The sequence below is a fragment of the Struthio camelus genome, chromosome 1, assembly GCF_040807025.1.
Source record: "Struthio camelus isolate bStrCam1 chromosome 1, bStrCam1.hap1, whole genome shotgun sequence".
NCBI classification, from domain to species: domain Eukaryota; kingdom Metazoa; phylum Chordata; class Aves; order Struthioniformes; family Struthionidae; genus Struthio; species Struthio camelus.
Genome location: NC_090942.1, coordinates 150,946,987 through 150,967,104, shown reverse-complemented (window position 1 = coordinate 150,967,104; position 20,118 = coordinate 150,946,987). Strand labels below are relative to the sequence as shown.

The 20,118-nt window shown below is 41.3% G+C and overlaps 1 protein-coding gene across 49 annotated transcripts in view; it reads left to right on the top strand.

Annotated features, from left to right (window-relative positions):
* The window catches only part of INPP4A (inositol polyphosphate-4-phosphatase type I A), a 136,546-nt gene that overhangs the window by 54,264 nt on the left and 62,164 nt on the right, over nucleotides 1-20,118 (top strand). For 8 of the 49 annotated variants that reach the window (XM_068923908.1, XM_068923735.1, XM_068923899.1 and 5 more), the window contains one exon: nucleotides 6,476-6,624. The exons of the other annotated variants lie outside the window; for them this stretch is intronic. The gene's annotated coding sequence lies outside the window, so the exon portion shown is untranslated. The remainder of the gene's footprint in view (nucleotides 1-6,475; nucleotides 6,625-20,118) is intronic. 49 annotated transcript variants of the gene reach the window in all.

Sequence of the window (20,118 nt, the reverse complement as noted above, 5' to 3'; positions counted from 1 at the left end):
TGTTTGGATTAGACAGCTCCTAAGGTCCCTTCCAGCCTGGATTTCCAATACAGTCGGATTCCACTACATCTTGTAGTAGATGATTGATTTACCGGATAAACTAAAGATATGTTAGGAAATATTTTGATTATTCTGAAGTGGGGGCAAAAAAGCCTTAAGATGCCTATTGCTAAGGTTTGGTGAGTGACCTTGGTATGGCCAAGGACGATGTGTTCTCTGTCACAGTGGAAGAGCTATGGGTTTTGGCAACGAGAAATTAAACTTTTTAACCTGTCAGGGACGTCTGAATTCAGTCTGGGCCTGTAGGGAGCGAAACGTGCTTGGGGGGCCTCTGCAGCACCAGGCAAGGGGCTTGGTTCAGTTGCTGTCGATGCTATTTCATGAGCCTTCCTCAGGGTGGGCAGTCCTCTCGGGGAAGGGCTCGCGGTGCCGTGTGCTGACCCTGCGCCGCAGCTGCGGAGAGCAGCCGGGACAGGATGCTGCCTTGGGAAGCTGCCTTGTGAGGGCTGGGTTGTCGCTGGTGGCATGAGGTAGCTACTGTGTAAAGCTCCATATGCTGTAACTTTTAGGAACTTAATAGCAAATTTGCTTTAGTTACCAAAAAAAATAATGCATTTAATGTGGTAGAAGGGCGATATAAATTGCAGTCCCTAAGCATAAATTGTTACAGTAACAATACCCAATTCTGAAGTTTCTCCTTCAGCTTTATTCTCAAGTCCTCAGACAGTCCAGATGCCATTTCAAACGATGGAGGTGCTACATTTTACAGTGTTAAAACTCTGCATTTTTTATGAGGTTTTCAGCGGTTTTTTTATACTTGTCCCTGTATTTATTACTTTTTTCCCCCCCATAATACTAACCTGTTAATTTGTATTCATCCAGTCAGAAACACTTTCTCCTTATTATCTTTCAGGCTTTAGTTAAAAAGGACTGTATGCACGGCTCGAATTTTAGCTGTGAAAGAAGAAGTAAGGCGATATAACTTGAGGGTTTACTGCTATAATGGGTGATGATCTGTGGACGCTGAATGCAAGGGTTCAAAGATGAAATAAATTAGAGGCAGATAAAGCACAAGGAACTTGAACCTTGGAAATGAGGTGCTGACAAGATCTTGCCCTCTAGTTTCAGTGAAAGGCTTATGCTGTTTTTAGTAGCGTGGGTAACTCATGCTGGCCACAGGTTTTCTGTTCTCCTTGCGTGCAATGTCCACTTTCGAGTCACAGGAACTCAGGTAGGCCATTAACTAGCGATAGTTTACTTTGTTTATCTATGAACAATGATGTGCTTGGGGGAATTTGTGAGGTTTAAAGTACAGCCTGCTCTAAAAGGCCAGCTTTTGTAATCAATTTCCACCATAGGAATGGCCTTAGCTGCGAGGCAGTATGAAGCAGGTGCCCAGTCAAAAGAAATCTCCTAGCAGAGGCAGGAGGCTTTGCTGCTCTGGGAGTCGGGGCAGAAAGAGGTGACATGTCGTGCTCAGGGTCACGCAATTCGTTGCGTGCAGAAGTCGGAGGGGAACCCTCCGTTTCCTCATTTCCGATGCAGAGACGGTCCTTTTTATAGAGTTCAGCAGAGAGTGAACGTTGGATTTGACAGTAATGACTTCTCTAACCCTTTTTTCCCCGACTCCTGCTAAGGGAGAACAAGCTCATTGGTAAGATAAAGCAGACAGAGTCAGCGAATGCACTTCCTTATGTGGTAGTTACTTTGCTTGTATGAGACATATGTCTTAATGCAGACTGAGGATCTGTTACTGGAAAGTCTCGAGAGGTGTGTCACCATGGTTGTGCTTAAATCCGGAATTTAAAAAATCAGTAGATGCTGTGGGCTAGGTTATGTACCTGGGGCAGAATGGAGTGCAGTGCACCACAGGGTGCTTGAAGGGTAGACCATAAGCTTGAAGGGCTTATGTGGAATTTTGTCCTTCCACCATCTTGAATGGTTTAGTGAGGAATAACCTGGGCATCAGTCAAGCTTGCATTTGCAGATCTTTCAGGGATCTTTCAGATCCAGGGAAGGCAGGGATGAAATTGCTAGCAGCAAATTAGCACTGCCAGACCCCGGAGGTAGCCTTACAGTGAGTGACTTAAAAGGAATTGCAGTAATACTGGTCATTCGTTTCATCCGTCTTTCTTCTATTAATCATTGTGTACACTGGAAAGATATGCCTGGAGCAATCCTGCATCTCCATGCAGTTCAGTGCTGCTTCTTACTGAAGAAATGGAAAGGGAATTTTCTTTCTCCCCCAAGACAGCCGTGTCTTCTCCCCTGTGGGGTCTGTCTCCACACTCTCAAAGAAATCCCTAACAATAGAGGAAAAACAACATTGTTTCTTTCAAGTATGGCCCTGGCTGTGCAGTCAACTACGTGTAGATGGAGCCCACTACTCATCTGAAGCTTTTTGATGGAATGAGGTCTGAAGACAAATATGGAAGAAATAAAAGAGAATGCTGCCCGCTTTTTCTGTTTGCCTGCATGTGGGTTATTTTGGAGCATATTTGCCTTTAACTGATTTGGATTTAGTGGCTTCCTCATTCAGAGTGAAGCTCAAAATATTGCCTATATATGACGCTGCTTGGTTTTGGCTGCTTAATCTGAAACAGCATGTATCTTGGTGGCACCCTTGCGAAGGAGCAGTCCTTGCTTTCTCTTCGATCAGTTATCTGAGTGACATCCCCTAAACATCTGCTCTGCTAAAGCACACACTGGGGCAGGTGACTGACAGAGAAGCTGTGTGAGTGACCCACAAAGGAGAGAGCGTGTAAGCAGCACGGCAAGTTTCTTTAGGGCTGTTATTGTTACTTTTTGCTGCCTGTTTAGCATCTGCTGTTAAGTGTGATTTTTCTTTTTGTTTTTTCACAAACAGCAGCGCTCATCAGTTTGTTCCTTGCCCTCTTGCTTTTCCTTCTGTCACATCTCCTTGCCAGTTTATCAAGTGTATTAACACGCAGAGCAGGCCGTGTGTGAATACGTTGCTGTGTTATATATGCCATGACCGTGTTTCTTAGGCCCTCATGTTCATCATGCCCTCGTTAGTGCTAGACCAATAGCGTACCCCATGCCTGATCGCTGTGTATAATTGCAATAACCGCATGTGCGATTATGGCATAATGTGAGGCACTTGGCCTTTGAATGAGATTCTATATTACATTAAGCATTTTTTTTTCTTTCTGTTTGACTGCTGATTCTGGTCTGCAGAGTTAACCAGGGCTTTAGCAGCGAAGGGAGAGATGAAGGGCTGAGCTTGAATAATATCTTGAATGAAGGCATAATCAGATTGAGTAGAGCCTGAATGCGGGGGAAGGGACAGAAAAGAGGGTCAGGGGAGATGATGGTACATAGCTAATGAGAACGGCTGTAGAGGGCAGGGAGTTAGGGAGAAAAAAGAAGCAGAATTTCAGATGTTTTAAGTGCCTGGAGAATAAAATAATCTGTGGTTATTACTTTATTTCTTTACCATGCTGACTTTTGTCTCTTTTTACAAGTATTTGACCTACATTATGTTCTGTGCAAGCACAAAAATAAATTAGGGATTTTCTGGAATTAAATGCTACTCTCATATCAAGGCATTAAAAGAGTTTGGAACATTATCCTGTCCTAGTTTAAATTCAGTTCAATGAAGTATTCATATTCTGTGTTTGTATTTTAATTATAAAGCTGTTAAAGTATTTAAAGTAAAACATTTCCAGTATCTAATTGTTAAGAATCTCTACATAACGCATGGGAGATGTATAAACAAATTACCACAGAATCACTATAAGCATTTCAGGAATAATTGTTTCACTAAAACATATTGAGAGGATTAACGCTTAATCCAAACCATGTCAAACTACCTTCAAAATCAGCTGCCTACAAACTGCTTTCATTCTTGGAAACTTTATATATGGAGCAATTCCAGTTTTGATGTGGAGCGTATCTGCAGCGATATTTTCCATATTACCAGGAAGGTAAGAGTGGATGTGACCATGTGGGTCCTCAAGTCTTGATCTTCATACATTGCCATGCCTGGACTGAGCAATAAGGACACTTCCCAGCACTCTGCATGATCTCCAAGGCAAGGCACAGTTTGATAGCTTGAAGCACCATAATGAAAGGCAAAAGCCCACAGCAGCAGTATGCCTCAGATCAAGGGCATAGCCAGCACGCTAGCCTCTGCAGAATTAATAGCAGAAAAGGTTTCTAGTAATTTTTAGTTTTAGTGCATGATTTCTCATAACTTTTGGAGGCAAGGCAGGTAAGCTTTAAATACCTGAGCTCAAATTTTCAAATATGAATTTAATCTGAACTCGGACATCTCAGTAAAAGCCTTTTGTAGACACTGACCACCTGCAGGCCTCGGTGAAGTCAGGAGCACTTGTCAGTGACCAGGGTCTCCTAGGGAGTCAGAGCAGTCTTAAAGTTCAGATCAGGAGAAATCTTAATTTTTCTGTTTGTTTCAGTAGGACTGAAAAGCATGTGCTCACGTGCCGTCCTTAGGCTGAGATGCCTTGCTGAGCCTGCATTTTTTAGGTGCCCCATAAACGTAGATTTTCACAGAATCACAGAATGGCCAGGGTTGGAAGGGACCTCTGGAGATCATCTAGTCCAACCCGCCCTGCTCAAGCAGCATCATCTAGAGCACATTGCACAGAATCGCGTCCAGGTGGGTTTTGAATATCTCCAGGGAAGGAGACTCCACAGCCTCTCTGGGCAACCTCTCTTTGGCAAAACCCAAGCTGAAAATTTTAACTCTGCTTTTCAGAAGGGGTCTTAACCAGCGGTCTGTTCTGAATATTGTACAGACAGCTGCACACCTACTTTTCAAGCACCAGGATGCACGACTCAGTTTTACTCTTTGAAGAATGAATCTGTAAGTATTTCTGTGTGCAAAGTTGTCTGCACAGCTAAGTCACCTTTAAAAATCAGGCCCAAGCTGTCTGAAGGAGACAGCAGACTCAGATGTAAGCAAGATGATTGCTCTCAGCTCAAGGCTTAGAAATGCCAGTTTGGATCAAAGAGAGCACTTAAAATTGCAGACTAAGGGGATGTTTCATGTCCATTTAAGGTATTTTTGCAAATCTTTTGCAGCAATGTATTTGGTGAGTTGGTAGACATTCGAAAGTGCTGAAAGCATAACAAGTCTTGTAGTAGAAAAAAATTCTTACTTCCTACTGAACAGATTTCTTGAACTGGGTAAGTTATCTTTTAAAGCAACTTTTGCATTTTATCAGGAAAATCATGCATCAATACAAAAACTTACTCAGATGCAGTATGCTTGAATGACCCAACAGATCAGAAAGTCTGCATGAATATGTTTAGCAGTTTGTGGCTGTGAGAAAGTGTTCTGAACGGTGGGAGTTTAAGGTCCTGCATAGCTCTTAAAAGAGGCTTGTGTAACATAAATCAGAGAAGCATCTCACAGATTTGCCCTGGAAATTCCCTTAGCAAGTTAAACAAAGCCTTAGCTGTTTCTTACTATATATCTTCTCGTTTGGGGTCTCAAGAGCTTTCAAGAAGTCTTGGATATTTTACTCATAATTGCACATAGCTTTCTTAATCTCAGAAGAGGCGTCCAGTTTTTGAATCTTATGTATTTTAAAAGCAATCACACTTTGTGGCTGTCAAGGTGACTTTTTAAGTTGCTGTATGATTGGGATTTCTTAAAGGTACCTGATTTTTATGTGTAATTAAAACATAGGTCTGTTCCTAAAGCTTTTTAAGGATTTTCATAGCTAGAGACAATAGGATGTAATATGTATCTCTAAGGAAGTGAAAAATATGATCTAGGCAAACTTCAGGTTTGTTAATTTGACCTTGACAACTTTAGGAAAATTTTTGAAGGAAAGAATAATTAAAGACGTGGGAGGTGAGTGGAAGGAGGATGAGGCACATCTATTTTACTAAGGTAGGTCATATCAGACTGACCTAGTATCTTCTTTTAATAAGAAAATAGATTTTCTAGAAAAAGAAAAATGTGTGAGCTCTGGTCTCTCTGGATTCCTCTGAAGCGTTTAATATGGTGCTGCATGGAAATTACCGTTTAAGGTGGACAAAGATTAGATTAGTATAAGAACTGTAAAGTCAAACAAAGAACTGGCACAAGGAGAGATAACAGGAGGTGGACACATAAGGGGAATTACTCTCTGGAAGCTAGTTAACTTGTTTAGTTTTCTAAAGGCTTTTTTTTTTTTTTTGAGTTGATAGTGTTACAATGTTGTATTGAAAGTAGACTGTTCAAACTTGCTGATGGAAGGAAGGCATCTCCGGAACGCTGGTTTAGATAAAATGACTGTGCAGAAACAATTAGTGTGACGTTAGGTAACACGAAGGGGATGGAATTCAGCACAGCGAAACGTCAGGCCATGCACTGGGAGGAGTTTGCTTACGAGTTACCCTTAGCGTTGAAATTAGCAGTGTAAGCTCTTACATGATCAGTGCAAAGAGACAGACTTAATCGGGCGCCTGATTCCTGCCTTTCTCTGTTGACCATTTACAGAGCCTTGGCACCTGGCTCAGGCATATGCGCTAAGCGCCTGAAATTGGGCGGTGCTGCTATCTGTGCTTAGGAACTAAAGTGCAAGAATTTTTCCTATGAAGAGCAAGTTCAGCATTGGAAAACTTTGAAGAAGAAAAGCCTAAGTGAGGGTAAGTAGGTCAAAGTTTGTCTCTGGTTGGCCGATGTGACACCATGAAAATGATAGGTGTGATCTAAGGAAGGGTCAGGAGAGGTATTTCAGGCTGGGGGAGGGCACCTCAACTGGACTCCTCTGGGCTGGGACCTCATCTGGAGTAACAGTGTACAAAATTCGCTGCAGTCTACAAGAAACTTCAGCTCAGTATGTAACATGCAGAGAAAGGCTATGGGAGTGATCAAAGACATAGAGAGATGTTACAAGAGGAGCTATGTTGGATGTGTCAAGAAGGCCCGCAAAATGGGAGATCTAGTAGTTGCAGCTATGCAGCTGGAGAAATGGGGAGCTTGGAAATGTGACTGATGGCAACTGGGTAATAATTAACCAGCAGGATGTCTGTATTCCATCAGAGGACTAATGCAATTCTACGTGTAACAGTGTGGTATTGTAGGGAGGCAGTGATACGGAAACAGGACTGTCCAGAGACATAATTCAGGGATGCTTTGAACTGAATACATAGGGCTACTAATAATTGGATGTCAGCATTGCTAAATAACTAAATGCTGGGCATAACTAAATGGTTGATGTGTGCTTAAGGAACAGCTTAAACATTTATGAAGGAGGATGATTGCTTGGACTTCTTAGGCTGTTGGGCAGCTTGTGCTTTTTGATCGCCAGTGCACAGCATGATACTTGCTGTCTGCTGTAAAGTCCCGCAAAGAAAAATGCGTATGATAAATCAAGCATCAAACCAATTTGTAGGGCTGGGCAAAGGGTGTGTAAGTTTAGCCTGTGACAAAGGTAGATTTAGGAGGAGGATGGTGGGAGCACACTCACAGTCAGTGAGTGAAAAGGTGTGCTTGGGAATGCAAATTGTGGCTGAAGGGCTCTGATGTGCCTGTAGTGGCAATGGTGGGTGCAGTACTTAAAATTGGTGACAGTCCCTGCCTTAGATACCTTCTTAGTTTGAAAAAAATGCTTAAACTCTTTAATGCTTAAGCTGTCTGTCGGTGAGGAGCTGCCCTTTGCCTAGGCGCTACTTTGTCCCAGCACCAGGTGTGAAAGGGAGCTGAATTGCTTGAGCAAAGGTGAGTAACACGTTTTTTGCTCCGTTGCAAGTACTGACTTACTCTAGGTGGCTTTGCCAGCTATTAGGACATTGATCAGATCATTCTTTAGCAGAAGTATTTGTAATATAACAGGCAGGAAAACGCCACAGCAAGAATCCTTTAATATGTGCTTCTGGCAACACTATGTTTAGTTCTCCAGTTATTGTTTGTTAGTAAGAGCTTAGCCTGTGTTTTTGAGATTTTTAAGTGCCTGGGGAAAAAAAAAAACCTCAGGAGAGAATAGTACAGCTTCTCTTTTGTCTGCTTGCTAAATTATTTTTTACACAGAGGTACTAAATAGTTATTGTTCTGTGGTAAAAGCAATTGTGTGATGACCTCACAGTCCTAACTTGGAAAACTGCCGCAGTAAAGAAAAAACCCTGTTTATGGACTGAATTGACAGTAGGAGCGTTCCTACTGGAAGGGGAGCGTTCTTTTGAAAGCACAGCGCTCTGAATGACAGTCAGAGAGGACTGATGGCAAGGGGGAGGACGGAGAAGGCAAACATAAAAAGGAGTAAGTAGTTTTTCAGGTTTACTATTTATTAAAGAATCATGGTCAATTCCCTGTTTCTGTTATAAGTCAAATAAACTTAGAATCCTTGTCCCGGTTTGCGTTTTGCATTGTTTTCCTATGCTCTGGCATTATTTAGCTCCAAAATACGTTTTTCTGGATGGGAAACATCTCGAGGTTTTAATTTGAAAACCTGCCTAAGCCTTATCTTGCTAGCCCACACTCAGAGCATCTCAGGTCTGCGTGGCTGCCACCTATAGCATGCCTCCAAAAACAGGAGAGCGTCACTTGAGCAGGTTTCTGGAGGAAAAAAAAAGATGATCAGGTATGAGGAAATTCCCCGCTGAGTTTCAGGAAAAAAGCACCTCACGGTTCTATTTGAGAAGGAGGGAAAAATAAAGAAAATTACAGCAAACTTTTCCTTCCCATCACAATTTCCTTTGGTGGGATAGAGGAAACAAATGCAAAGCAAAGAGACGAGCAGAAGCATCGTCAGGTTTGGTCTGCCCAAAAAACTAATGTAGATCACTATCTAAGAGGAGATATTGCAATACTGTTTTAAGCCTATTTCATACTCTCCTAAGATAGCTATTTATAAAAGTTGGAAAGAATTACCTTCTGAAGGTTCCTGACCCTCTCTGCTCAGGTCTACTAGCTGCCTGTTTTGCCTGACTTCACTACAGTGCGGTGATGTGAATCCCATCCAAAGAGCAGAGGTTGCTTTACCTTTTTATAAGGTGTTGTTTAGTCATGGTAAGCACTGTCCACATGATTTCAACAGTAATGAGGAGATGAAATATCTTCATACTACTAAATCCTGCATGAACTGCATCTCTGTTTAAAGAAAAAATTGTGTTCAGTACAAATGAGGAGGTTTTTTCCAACCTATTTGCATCTTTCTGGCATGATATTTTGTATAGTATGTTTTCTGTTTGGATAGATTGTATGCTATAAAAACTAAAAATAAGATGTGGCAAAGTATTTTGGGGATTTGTAGGCAAGCATGACAGATGGAGAGAATGTTAATTTCTTCTTCAAATGCATTTATGCTAATTTTGCTTTGAAACGAAAATATATCCATTTGGGAATAATTATATTCAAGATTGCTCTCTAATTTCCATATTAAAAAATCTTAACGCAGCTCTTGCTAAACTTTAACCTGACGTGCCTAAAACACAAAGATGAGAGGGTCTAAAAGGTGTGTTGTGGCTCGAGTCTTTGTGAGAGCTTAGTTCTCGAAAGCATTTTAAAAATATTCTCTCTGAAATTGTGTTTTATTGTTGACTTTGCTCACATGGGCAAACAAAGAGAAGGAGTAAAGAGGTGCTGCTCAGCTGTTAATACTGAGCTATTTTTAGTGGACCGTTTGCACATGGATCTAGTGTTTCTGAAAGGGGCCTTTTTGGTGCGCTTGCACGCTGCCGCCTTGACAGGTGCAGGGTGACTGCCCTTTAGTCAGGTCTGCTGTCTCTTCGGTAAGGTGATTTTTTGGAGCTTTCCCAGGCTGTTGCCAAATACTCCAAAACATTCAAAGCAGAGGGGGAGAATTTTTTATTTTTTATTTTTTTAAACATCTGTCTAAGCCTACCGATTTGGCATGCTGTCCTGTAAACATGTGGGCTAGCAGGGCTTCCCCCACTGCAACTGGGAGCTTCGTTCCAGAAAGGCAGAGAGAGACCTCTGCCTTGAGGTGCTTTTCTTGCCATTCAGCCCACCCTCACGTTTCTTCATCTCGTCCTATGAGGTTGCGCAGGCTCCGTTTAACAAACGCGCCTCTCAATGCGGCCAGAGAGGTTAGTCTTCAGTGAAGACTGTCAGCGCTAAATGAGCAAGGCCTGGCTTTAGAAGCTAGACGGGTTTGAGCTGAGGCAGCGCTTATCCTTTTGTGGCGGTGGGAGGGGCAGCAGCCACCATGAGCCACCTTTTGCTGGTTTTCTTCTTTTTATGGTCTTCGCTGTGCTTTAGTGCGTGGAGTAAAGGTTTTGTCCTCAGTCTGGAAAGGGGGAGCTTAAGTCTCTGTGGCAGTTTGGCTGGAGAAAAAGAAAAACACCCCTGAAATATTTTTCGGCACTTTTATTCCTTAAATAAGTAGGAACCAGGATTCAGTGTATTCTTTCCTTTTAATACACAAGCCCAAGTTAGTATGAGAACTCTTCAGCTTTGCTGTAAAGATGATGAATAAACTTTAGAAAAGGAAAAAAACCCACTTGCCTTACATAAATAGCATAACAGCTTAGAGAAAGAAGACTGGTAAAACCAAGTGAAAAATCGTGTCTAATTAGTGATTTAAATACAGCAATAAAAACCTGTTTGTAGTAGGAACACAGGAAAGATGGTAAAGGACGAAATTCCATTCTGTTTGCCTCAATACTATATTCTGCAGCAACAGCCAATTTTTAATGTAATCCTCCTTGAATCCACTGTTACTCACTGGGAGAGGAATTTCTTGCTTTCTAAATATATATGTATATAAATAGTTTAGTTTAGTTCTCACTGTAATTTTTTCTTGCTGCTTTTTGAACATTTTAGCAGAAGGGCTATGAGTGTTTTCATATCCCAGTGCCTGAAGGATGGTTTAAGCTTGGCACAGATTCGCAGTCATCACCAGTATGACTGACTTCTGATGTTTTCGTTGTTAGCATTAAAAAAAATATTGCTGCTGCTTTTGCTTATTCTCCTTCCATATTTTTAATCTCTTGACCAATAAGGAAGGAAGTAATGCAAAATATTCTGGATCCACTGATATGCGCTCACATCGCTGAGTTTTTTGCTAGTTCAAGGGTGAGATCCTCAACAGTATGCTTAAGTGGCTGTTGAAGAGAAATTCTGAAAAGCGTCTTTTGTCACCTCTTCTGACACGTATAGCACTTAGCAATAGCTTGAAAAGTAGCGTTTCATTTCTGAATTGCAAACGTTAATATTTTATGGTTTATTTACATCCCCGAGAATTTTCTATGAATCGCCTTTGAAATCCGTATAGTGTAACAGGAAGACAAGCCTTTTCTGTTTTGGATTCATAAATACGATAACGCACATTAATTTGTGTTGTGCTCACTGGTACTGTTTACCCTCAAACAGTGGGTTATATGTGTTAACTCATTTGCTTTGATGGGTTAAGTAATAGTTATAAAGTCAAATAAAATTACCACTTATTCTTTTCACTGGGGAAGGAAAGGTAGAGAAGAGCTACTTTCAGATAGTAGTTGATGTAGAAGGAGGAAAAGTGGAAGGGAAAAGTTCCTGAGGTGTGATTTTCAGGAAGGCACTGCTGGGCACCAGAGGTGAAACCCCCATGGGCTGAGCAGCGACCTAGAGCACTGCGAGTGAGTGGTCTCAAGCAACGGGTTGTGTTTTACCCTATGTGTTTGTTGGTACTTTTCCATCTTGGAGAAAACTGAACGCGAGAGCTGGAAAGGCTGTGGTTTTAGAGGTGCCGAAAAAACAGACACAGAAGTAGCCACACAGTCCCGGCTTTCCCAGAGTTGAGAAGGAAATCAGAGTAGGTTTTAGACTACTGGCTCCTGCAGTCTGCTTTATAATCTTGGCAGATTAAAGACTGCTTTTGTAATATGCCAGATTAGGTGGGGAAAATCCATTTAGATAAATCCATGCAAACTATTCTCACTTACTATGGAAGTGACTTTTGGGTATCTCTGGGAAGGAAAACAGAATGTGTTTTAACACTAGCTATCTGCACACCACCATTGTCCACTCCTAGACAGTATAATTGTATGTATTTATATAATTTTTCTACAGTCATGAAGGGCAGATATAGCTACAGTTTTCCAACTTCTGCCATTATGCCAGCTGAAGTGAAAGCAGATCTGTTTAGTGAGCATAGTATTTGAAAGGTTAAAATGTTAATCTTCTAAAACATTAATGTTGCATCTTCTCTTGACTGTACAGTCAAACTTTTGTACCTTCTCACCCGCTTCAAACCTCTGAAAACACTGATTCATTTGTAGGATTTGGGTTGTTTATTGTGCCAATCATTTAAGTTAGCTAAACTACCTGTGGGGCTTAGTTCATATAAAACTTTGCAGTGCAGCAGATACTTTGGCACAGAGCTTTTCAGAATGGCAGAGTTAACAAAGGGCTTCTTGCACGCACCCTACTGCCAGTGTTTCTGCATCACCTTTTAGCACCCTGAGTTTTCATCGGGATTTGACATTGGTACTGCTTCATTATTAAAAGATCTACTGGTTTTGGGTCAAGTGGTAGTCTCATGCATTTCAACTAGATGTCCCTGGCTTCTTTTGCCATAGATAATGCTGGACTCAGATTTTTGTTTAGTTCACTCTTACTGCTGTTAGTAAATTCCTTGTTTGTTTGTTTTTATAAGTGTGTACCTTATAAAGAACTACTTGCACTGCTGGGTTTCAGTTACAGCTTGTTTTTATTCTTTGTTGAAGAAGCATGACTTTTTTTTTTTTTTAATTGGATAAAGAGTTATTATTAGACTTTCCCTTTTCAGAACTGGAGAATGCCCAGAAAGGCTTTTGCTCACACTTTCCGAATAGAAATTTACTTCTAGATTGAGACCAAACATGGAAAAATTGAGAATGGTAGGTGAATATTTTGTGAAGTTCTGAGCAGACGGAAACAGTGCACAATCAAAAAAAAAAACTACAAACTTAGTAACAACGGTTGGTTCTTACAGTGTTTAAGACAGTGGTTTTAAATTGTCCAGGAACTATGCAAAAAAGTTCATGAAAGGTGACTCAGGAAAGCAAGCCTATTATCAGTAGCTTTAAATTAGCTTATACTGCAGATTTCCCTTCCACTGGAAAGTTTTTAGGGGGTTTTCAAGTCAAAGAAATTGAATACCATTGATAAGGGAATTTAATAACGCTCCATTTCATTTTGTCATAGTTCCGGGTTGTTTTACTTCTCAGAAGTGTTCTCACAGAAATTAACCTTTTCTTTAAAGAGAAAATTTTTGGCTGTTTAAAAGAATGAATCTTTCCACAATTATTTTTTTTTTTTAATCAGGCAATAACATGCAGTTAAAAAGTTATACTTTTATGACACATACTGAACAAAAATTTTATTTGCAGTGATGCATTATAATTCACAATGAGATCACTGTAAGCAGACAATCATTTTGTGTTTTCAGTGGAAGCGATATATTGTGCTTGGAACACAGATGTTATCCCAGTGATGACACTGTCCTCACAGTGTTATATCTAGCTCTCATTCTCCTATCTTCCGTTCATAAAGATGTGCTAAGGGATCTGTAGCTGTAGGGATGAGATCTGCAAGTCCTTAAAAAGCTGGAAACAGCAACATTAGTGCTCCTAACTGTTCAAAATTTACTCTTCCAAAATATAGGATGACAGCAGCCAACAGCATCTGTTGGTACAAGTGAAGAGTGAAAAACGGGACTAAATTCCACATTTGTGCTGTTATGCTCAAAATCTTGTTTATGGGCAAAGAGGAAACACACCATATATATATAAAGCCAAGAATTTATGGTTATTATAATTAAAATCTTTACAGTCTAATCCAAGAATCATTATCTATCCAGATTATTATTATTATTGCAGAAAAAGAAAGAATACTTCTATACAGGCAAAAGTCTCAATAGTAGTAATAATGCAGTTAAAACTGTTGTGCACACACTGAGTATTCTCCCTTTTTGCTGCTGTTATGCTCACCCTTCATCTGCTCCTCTGCATCCAAAGGTTGGTGATTTCTCTCTGGTGTTGGAGGTGAGGGTGTTTTGGTGAGTTGTTGGCATCTGGAGTTCTCCATCAGGAAGAATATGATGGTTCATGTTGATAGTTGCTTCTTTTTCGCTCTAGGATCCACTTAGGATCACTTTTATATGTTTGCTTACACGCTTTTACACCTTTGCTCTTTCTTCTTTGGTCTGCAGCTCTGCCTTGCATCCATATTTACTATACATGGTGCCTTTTACATGTTAGATACTGTTTCTTTATTCTATTCGTTACCCTTAAAATCAGTTTTGTCCAGCTCCAGGTCTGCATTTCTTTAACTGACCGTTGGCGAGTTGTTTATAGCTGTAGGGTCGCCAGTGCCAGCCTGCGCCCCAGCTCTTATCGTGGCATGCCTGTACTCCTCTGCTGCATCCTGTGTCTCCACTTCTCAAGGCCTCTGCTGTCATACCAGGGCTGTGTGTCTCTATGCTACATCATTATGCTGGACTTTTAAACTCCTGGTGGTACCATACAAAGATAAATAAAAATAAAAACAAATTAGCCACAGACATCTGGACAATTAGAACAATTGCTGTTACAGTTAAACTCAATTAAATTTTCAGGCAGGTCAAGGAGAGTTCAGACAAAGCAAGCCTGAAAAGCCTCAGTTCTCAGGCCTTGCAAACTCAGGGCAAAGCTTATAGCTGGTGACTAGGACTGGCAGTACCGTACTACAGGGCTAGAGGGTAGCAGTACTGGCAGTGCAGATGATGAACACTAGAAATGCATTAGCCATCGTGTTACCACTGACTGCCAAACATGGGGGTCTGGGTGTGAACGACTCGTGGCTTAGAAAGTCTCTAGGCTGCTTGGCAGCTGAGTCTGGGAGCGCAAACCAGGAGATGCCTCACAAAATAGCAGGGCTGTTCACTATACTGTTTTTCTCAGTGTCTGTCACTGCCCACACTCAGAGAGGACTCCAGGCTTGATTAAGCTTTTGCTCTGACACGGTCCTTCTATTCTGCTTTCCATCCTGCCTTTTTGCCAGAAGGTACTGCCTTTCTAGCAGAGCCGGCAGGCGTGGGAACGTGTGCCCACACTGAGTTTGCAGCTCAGTCTCTTAGGTTAACCTGTTGCTGAAAGTGGCTTTGATTAGCTGGTGGACTATGAGCTAGAGTACCTGAAACGCAGGTGCCTGTTCCCATCTGGGCTAGAAGAGCAAGGTGGGCAGCTGTGGGCAGAAACATCATAAGCTCGAGGGAACTTTTTTGCATCAGTTTTTACGGCAGAAGGTCTTAGCCATAATTTATTCCTCTGTATGTGAATGTAGCTAGACTTCACACCAACAGGTTCTCCTTTCATCCTTGCTGCCTTGCTTTGGTGGAGATTTGACTACTGAGGTTGGCAGGTTGCTTATGAATTTCTGAGAAGGTGTGGTGGGAGGAAGGCTAATTCTGAGGCTTTGGGAGTGAGTAGGAGAAGCCGACCCCACTGTTGCCAGCCTTCAGCATCAACAAATGGAGTCGAATGCATCAGTCATGAGATTGAGTTACTCATGAACTTTATAAAAAGGATAATAATTTGGGGTGCTTGTTCATGTTATCAGTCTTTTTCTGCATCCATGAGAAATTTGAAATCTCACTTTAATGAAAGTGAGATTCGGATGAACTTGGCCTGTAAAAACATACCAGTTTTATAAGGCATGTTAATGCTTGGAGAATTGACAATACTATGACATTTAAGCTTATATTTTGGAGCACTGAGTGCTGCAATGAACTCAGCACTAATATTTGCCATTTGTCCTTGCATAGCATTTGCATCTTTTTGTGGTTGTTGCTACCATCCCGGCTGCAGCTATTTTTTTTTTTCATTTATTTATTTTTAAATAAACTTTTGAAACTCGCTGAATTGCATCAGTTCTAAAGACTGATCAGAAGCTGTTGCTGAAAACAAACCAGTAGATTTAGGCTTCAATTATTTGAAAAATTTGTTTAAAAAGCCCTGCACTCAGAAATATGAAGTCCATGGCCATTGCCTATAGGAGTCTTAATTTTTCTCTGAACTTTAGACTGAAATATTTGTTACGTTTAGTCTGCTCGTGGATGAGAGCGAAGGAAAAGAGCGTTATAGCAGAATAAAAAGAAAGTTTTGCACAACATACACTGCAGCTAAACAAGCAGATGCTACCTTCTCTTCTTGAACAACCCTCTTTAGTCTGTAAAATGTCAAAATGAGGAGAGATGAAATTCTAAAGAAATACCTACAACAGTTTTATTTGTCTACAAGGCTCATATGTTTGATGATTTTACAGGTTAAACGGATCAGAGCAGTAGAAATACCTTCAGCTGCTCTTTTCAAACTATATCTTTTTATATATATATATATTTTAGAGCTAGCATCATAATATCCATTACAGGACATTTATTTTCTATAATAAGTCCTTTGTTTAATCACACCTCAGCACAGAGTATAGTATTTCGGTATGGCTGATACTCAAAGCTTAAAACCTCATGGACGTTTTTGTAAGGGGGAACAACTGTTGGAATATAATATTCTAATAGAAATTTGTTGATTATGTTGTGCTGGAGACTTATTTGTAAACAAACATGTAGAAATATTTCAGTGACGTTTGGTCTGATTTCATCTTAAGAGGTGAAAGATGACTGCAAAGAGAGGCAAGCCGCTTATCTTTTATTTCTCGCTATATTTTTGTGGATCATGTGCTTTATGCTTATATATTCAAATTTTGTGTTACTGCTTTAGGCTTTTTTAATTCAAAAGCCAAACAAGATGAGTGTCAATATATTTCAGATGTTCTTCCAGTATGTTTTGAATTGCCTGTGTCCGTAAATACATGTGCTTTTTTTCCAAACGGTTGTGTTTTGATAGTTCAGCAATAACTTAACAAATCATTTAGAAAAAGGTACTGCCAGGTCCTGGCAGCAGCAGTACAGTTATACTTGCCACAGACTTTGCATTTTGCAAATCTGGTGAAATGTCCTTTCTCTTAAAATCCAGTTGTAGTTTATTCTGTATTAAAAAATATACCCGCAAATATGTTGGTCAGCAAATTTGTTACGTAAAATTACAGCTAGTAAAATACTAGCTTTCTGTGAACTATCCCACTAGGCCTTGCTTACATCTTGCAGTCTTTTTTCTTACCTGAATTCATATAAAATCTAGTCTTATTGTCTACTGCTGGTAATTCTCATTAACACATTCACTGAAACGGAACTGCTGTTGTCCTTGTTGGAAGTGCAGAGATGTCTGTTACTCTGAAGTTATGGTCCTAACCTGACTTTCTGAAGAGCATCAGTAACGTCCTTGTTTGTGACCTGGCGTGTGCAGATGGCGACATTCAGAGAGCTCTGAAAAATGACTTCTTAATATCTTGCGACTTGGTTGGGAAATGAAATTGTGGCTTCCTTTTCTGAAAGGGAGATAGATGCCTGCAGCAGTTCCTTGCCTATAGCAGAAAAACTCAAGGCAATTAGTGTGTCTCAGACCCGTCAGCTCCTTTCCCACTTCCCCTTGTTGTTGGCTTTGAGAATATGGCTGGCTCTAACCATGTTGTGAAGAGCAGGGCAGATGCACGGGTTTGCGCGGGCCGGAGGTCCTGAACACAGCAAGCACTGGCATGGCACATCTGCATCGTCTGACCTGGGGTGCGCCTCCTCCGTCAGGCAATGCCAACAGGATAACATGGTCCTTTTAGTCATCTCTTGTCCTCCTCTTGCTCCTTCCTAGTGCACATAGTCCTGAATCAGAACACTTCTGAATATATAAAGGCTGTGTCTAGTTCAAGATCCAGTCAGAAATAAGCTTATTTCTTCCAGAGGCTTTCTTGAGGCATAGCTATCAACTGACAGGTGACAAGCTCAGATCTTTTGCTCCATTTCGCCCCAAGTCCTGCCACTTCTTGAGAAGCAGCTCAGCTCTCTGTCCTTCCTCAGACCTACCAGCTGTCCTCCTTTTGGCTGCCATGACCTCAGCTCACATCTGTGCCTTTATCTGGCCGGTGGGAAACCTTGTGGTTTTGCTAGCTCAGAAAGTACTTCTACTTGTTCCAGGCATCTGGGCACTAGCGCGCTTCCCAGGCCGACGCAGGATACCAGTACTTTCCGATTGCTTTCTGGAGGCCCCAAAGACTCCCCATAGCTCAGGCTGGAGCAGGGTCAGAGGAGTACAGTGGGGGCCTCCCCATTTCCACTGATGGTTTCATAAGGCAGGTAGTGCACCGCTTTGTCTCTAAAGTGGTAGGTCCTCTGCTTTTTTCCTTCAGTTGTTTCTTCTCTTTTCTGAAGTCTTTCTCCTCTTCCTCTCCAGTCTCCTGGAAAGGCAAATGACTGGGAGAGCTACTCCGTCCCTTCCATGTCCTTTAATCTCACAGTGGTCAAATCACTGTTTGAATTTCCTCTCGGAGTGTAGCTCCCCTCGGCACTGCAGAGCAGAAATGTCTGACTGCCTTCTCCCTAGTCTCTCCTCATCACTTGGGCTAGAAAGCAAACCAAACCTTGGGGGTCTTTGGCCCAGATCCTAGAAATCTGGCAAGGCTTTTTTGTTTGAAGTTTGAAGTGTTTGACAGTGCCAGCAAAGTGGGGGTCTCCGCATGTTGTCTAAAGAGGTTTTGAAGGAAAATATTTTCAGAAACTGGCAAGACACTGAGACAGCAATTGTACCCCCAGCCTTTATATCTTATAGGATGATCTCACTGTTGATCCACAGGGTAGCTTTCACCCCAAAAAGGCTTACTGTCACTCTAACAGCTGTCTTACCAAAGCATGGAAATGGGAGCAGCGGTGGGAAGCGCAGACTGTTGTTGGAGTGTGTGAGTGACTAAATGTCTTTTAGCGTGTCCAGATACTCATTCATCCAAACTGCCAACGTCCCACCACTTGGGAAGAAGGAGCTGTTTACATGACTCCAGAGAGGAATTTGGGAAGGAGCCTTATAGTCAGTGTCTTGGCTCACAACTAGTATCTGTCCCACTGATGCAGGAAGATCAGGGCGAACAAACAAATCATTTCATTTTCCAGGAAGTATAAATCAAAGCAGCACAGAAAAAAGAGATATATGGAAAGAAAAGAAAAATTCCATTAGAAAAGTCATCCCGCTTTGTCACTCTTAGGTATAATCTATGCATGTACTATACAAGAAAAAAAGATGATTTATGTATCACAAACACATGCAAAACACAATTAGAAGTGCAAAGCAAATGTTTATGGGGAAATATGCATCGGCAGATTTGTATTAGTAGCATAAATCTCCAGTTTTGTTATGCTGCATAAATCTGCGTAATAACCTTTGCGGAATATTACTCCCACAGTAACATTTATTCTAAAGTTTCTAAATGTGTGACACTAGTTGTTTCATTTCCTGAGTCTATCAGTTATGTCATATTGAAAACATACATGTTAGAGAAAGAATTCACACATTTCTCGTTTGTCCTCTGACACTGTTATGTGTTTTTAATTTATACAGACATTTTAAACAGTAAGCCTAGGAATCACGGCAAGTCAGAGGAATGCCATGTAAAAATGAAGAGTGCTTGGGAGATTTTCCAGAATACCTGTGACCTCATGGAGCAGTCTTTCCATTTGGGAAAATGTAGTGTCAGGAAAATAAACCCTAACACGGAGTCTGTGACCCCAGAGTAGAGTCGGAGCAGAAAGCGAGAGCCACACCAGCATGGAGAGGGCAGCATGGAGAGGGTGGTGCGATTCCCAGGGTGTCTGGGCCGCAAGAGCCTGGCTTCAGTTTGTGCTACGTTAGTCTGTGAAGTGGATAAATATCATAGACAGGTAGATCCCTAGACCTTTTGCTGTAATCAAAGATTGACCAAAACTTCTGATTAGAGATCTAGTTTCAGTGCTTTTATTCCTCTGTGTTTTCTTCTCTTCCCTTCTTTCATTGACTCTATATTGGAGGAAATTTTTCTGCTCTCCATCACTTCAGAGAAGATAACCCTTCCATCTGCAATCCACAGCAAGAGTGAAATCTTTAGCAGATTTTAAGGTGTGTCTAGTTCATCTCCCATTTCATGTTTAAAACAGTTCACATTGGGAGTTTTTTTGTTTTTCCTGCTGTTCCCCACCCCCCCATTCCCGCCCTTCCCTGCAGCAAGAAGAGCATAGGGAGAGGGTGAAGCTCTTTGTTGTTTGTGGTTAGAGCAATGTTGTTTGTCCTGTTTTGGTTTTAGGGAGCAGCGGTGAAAGCAAGGGTTGT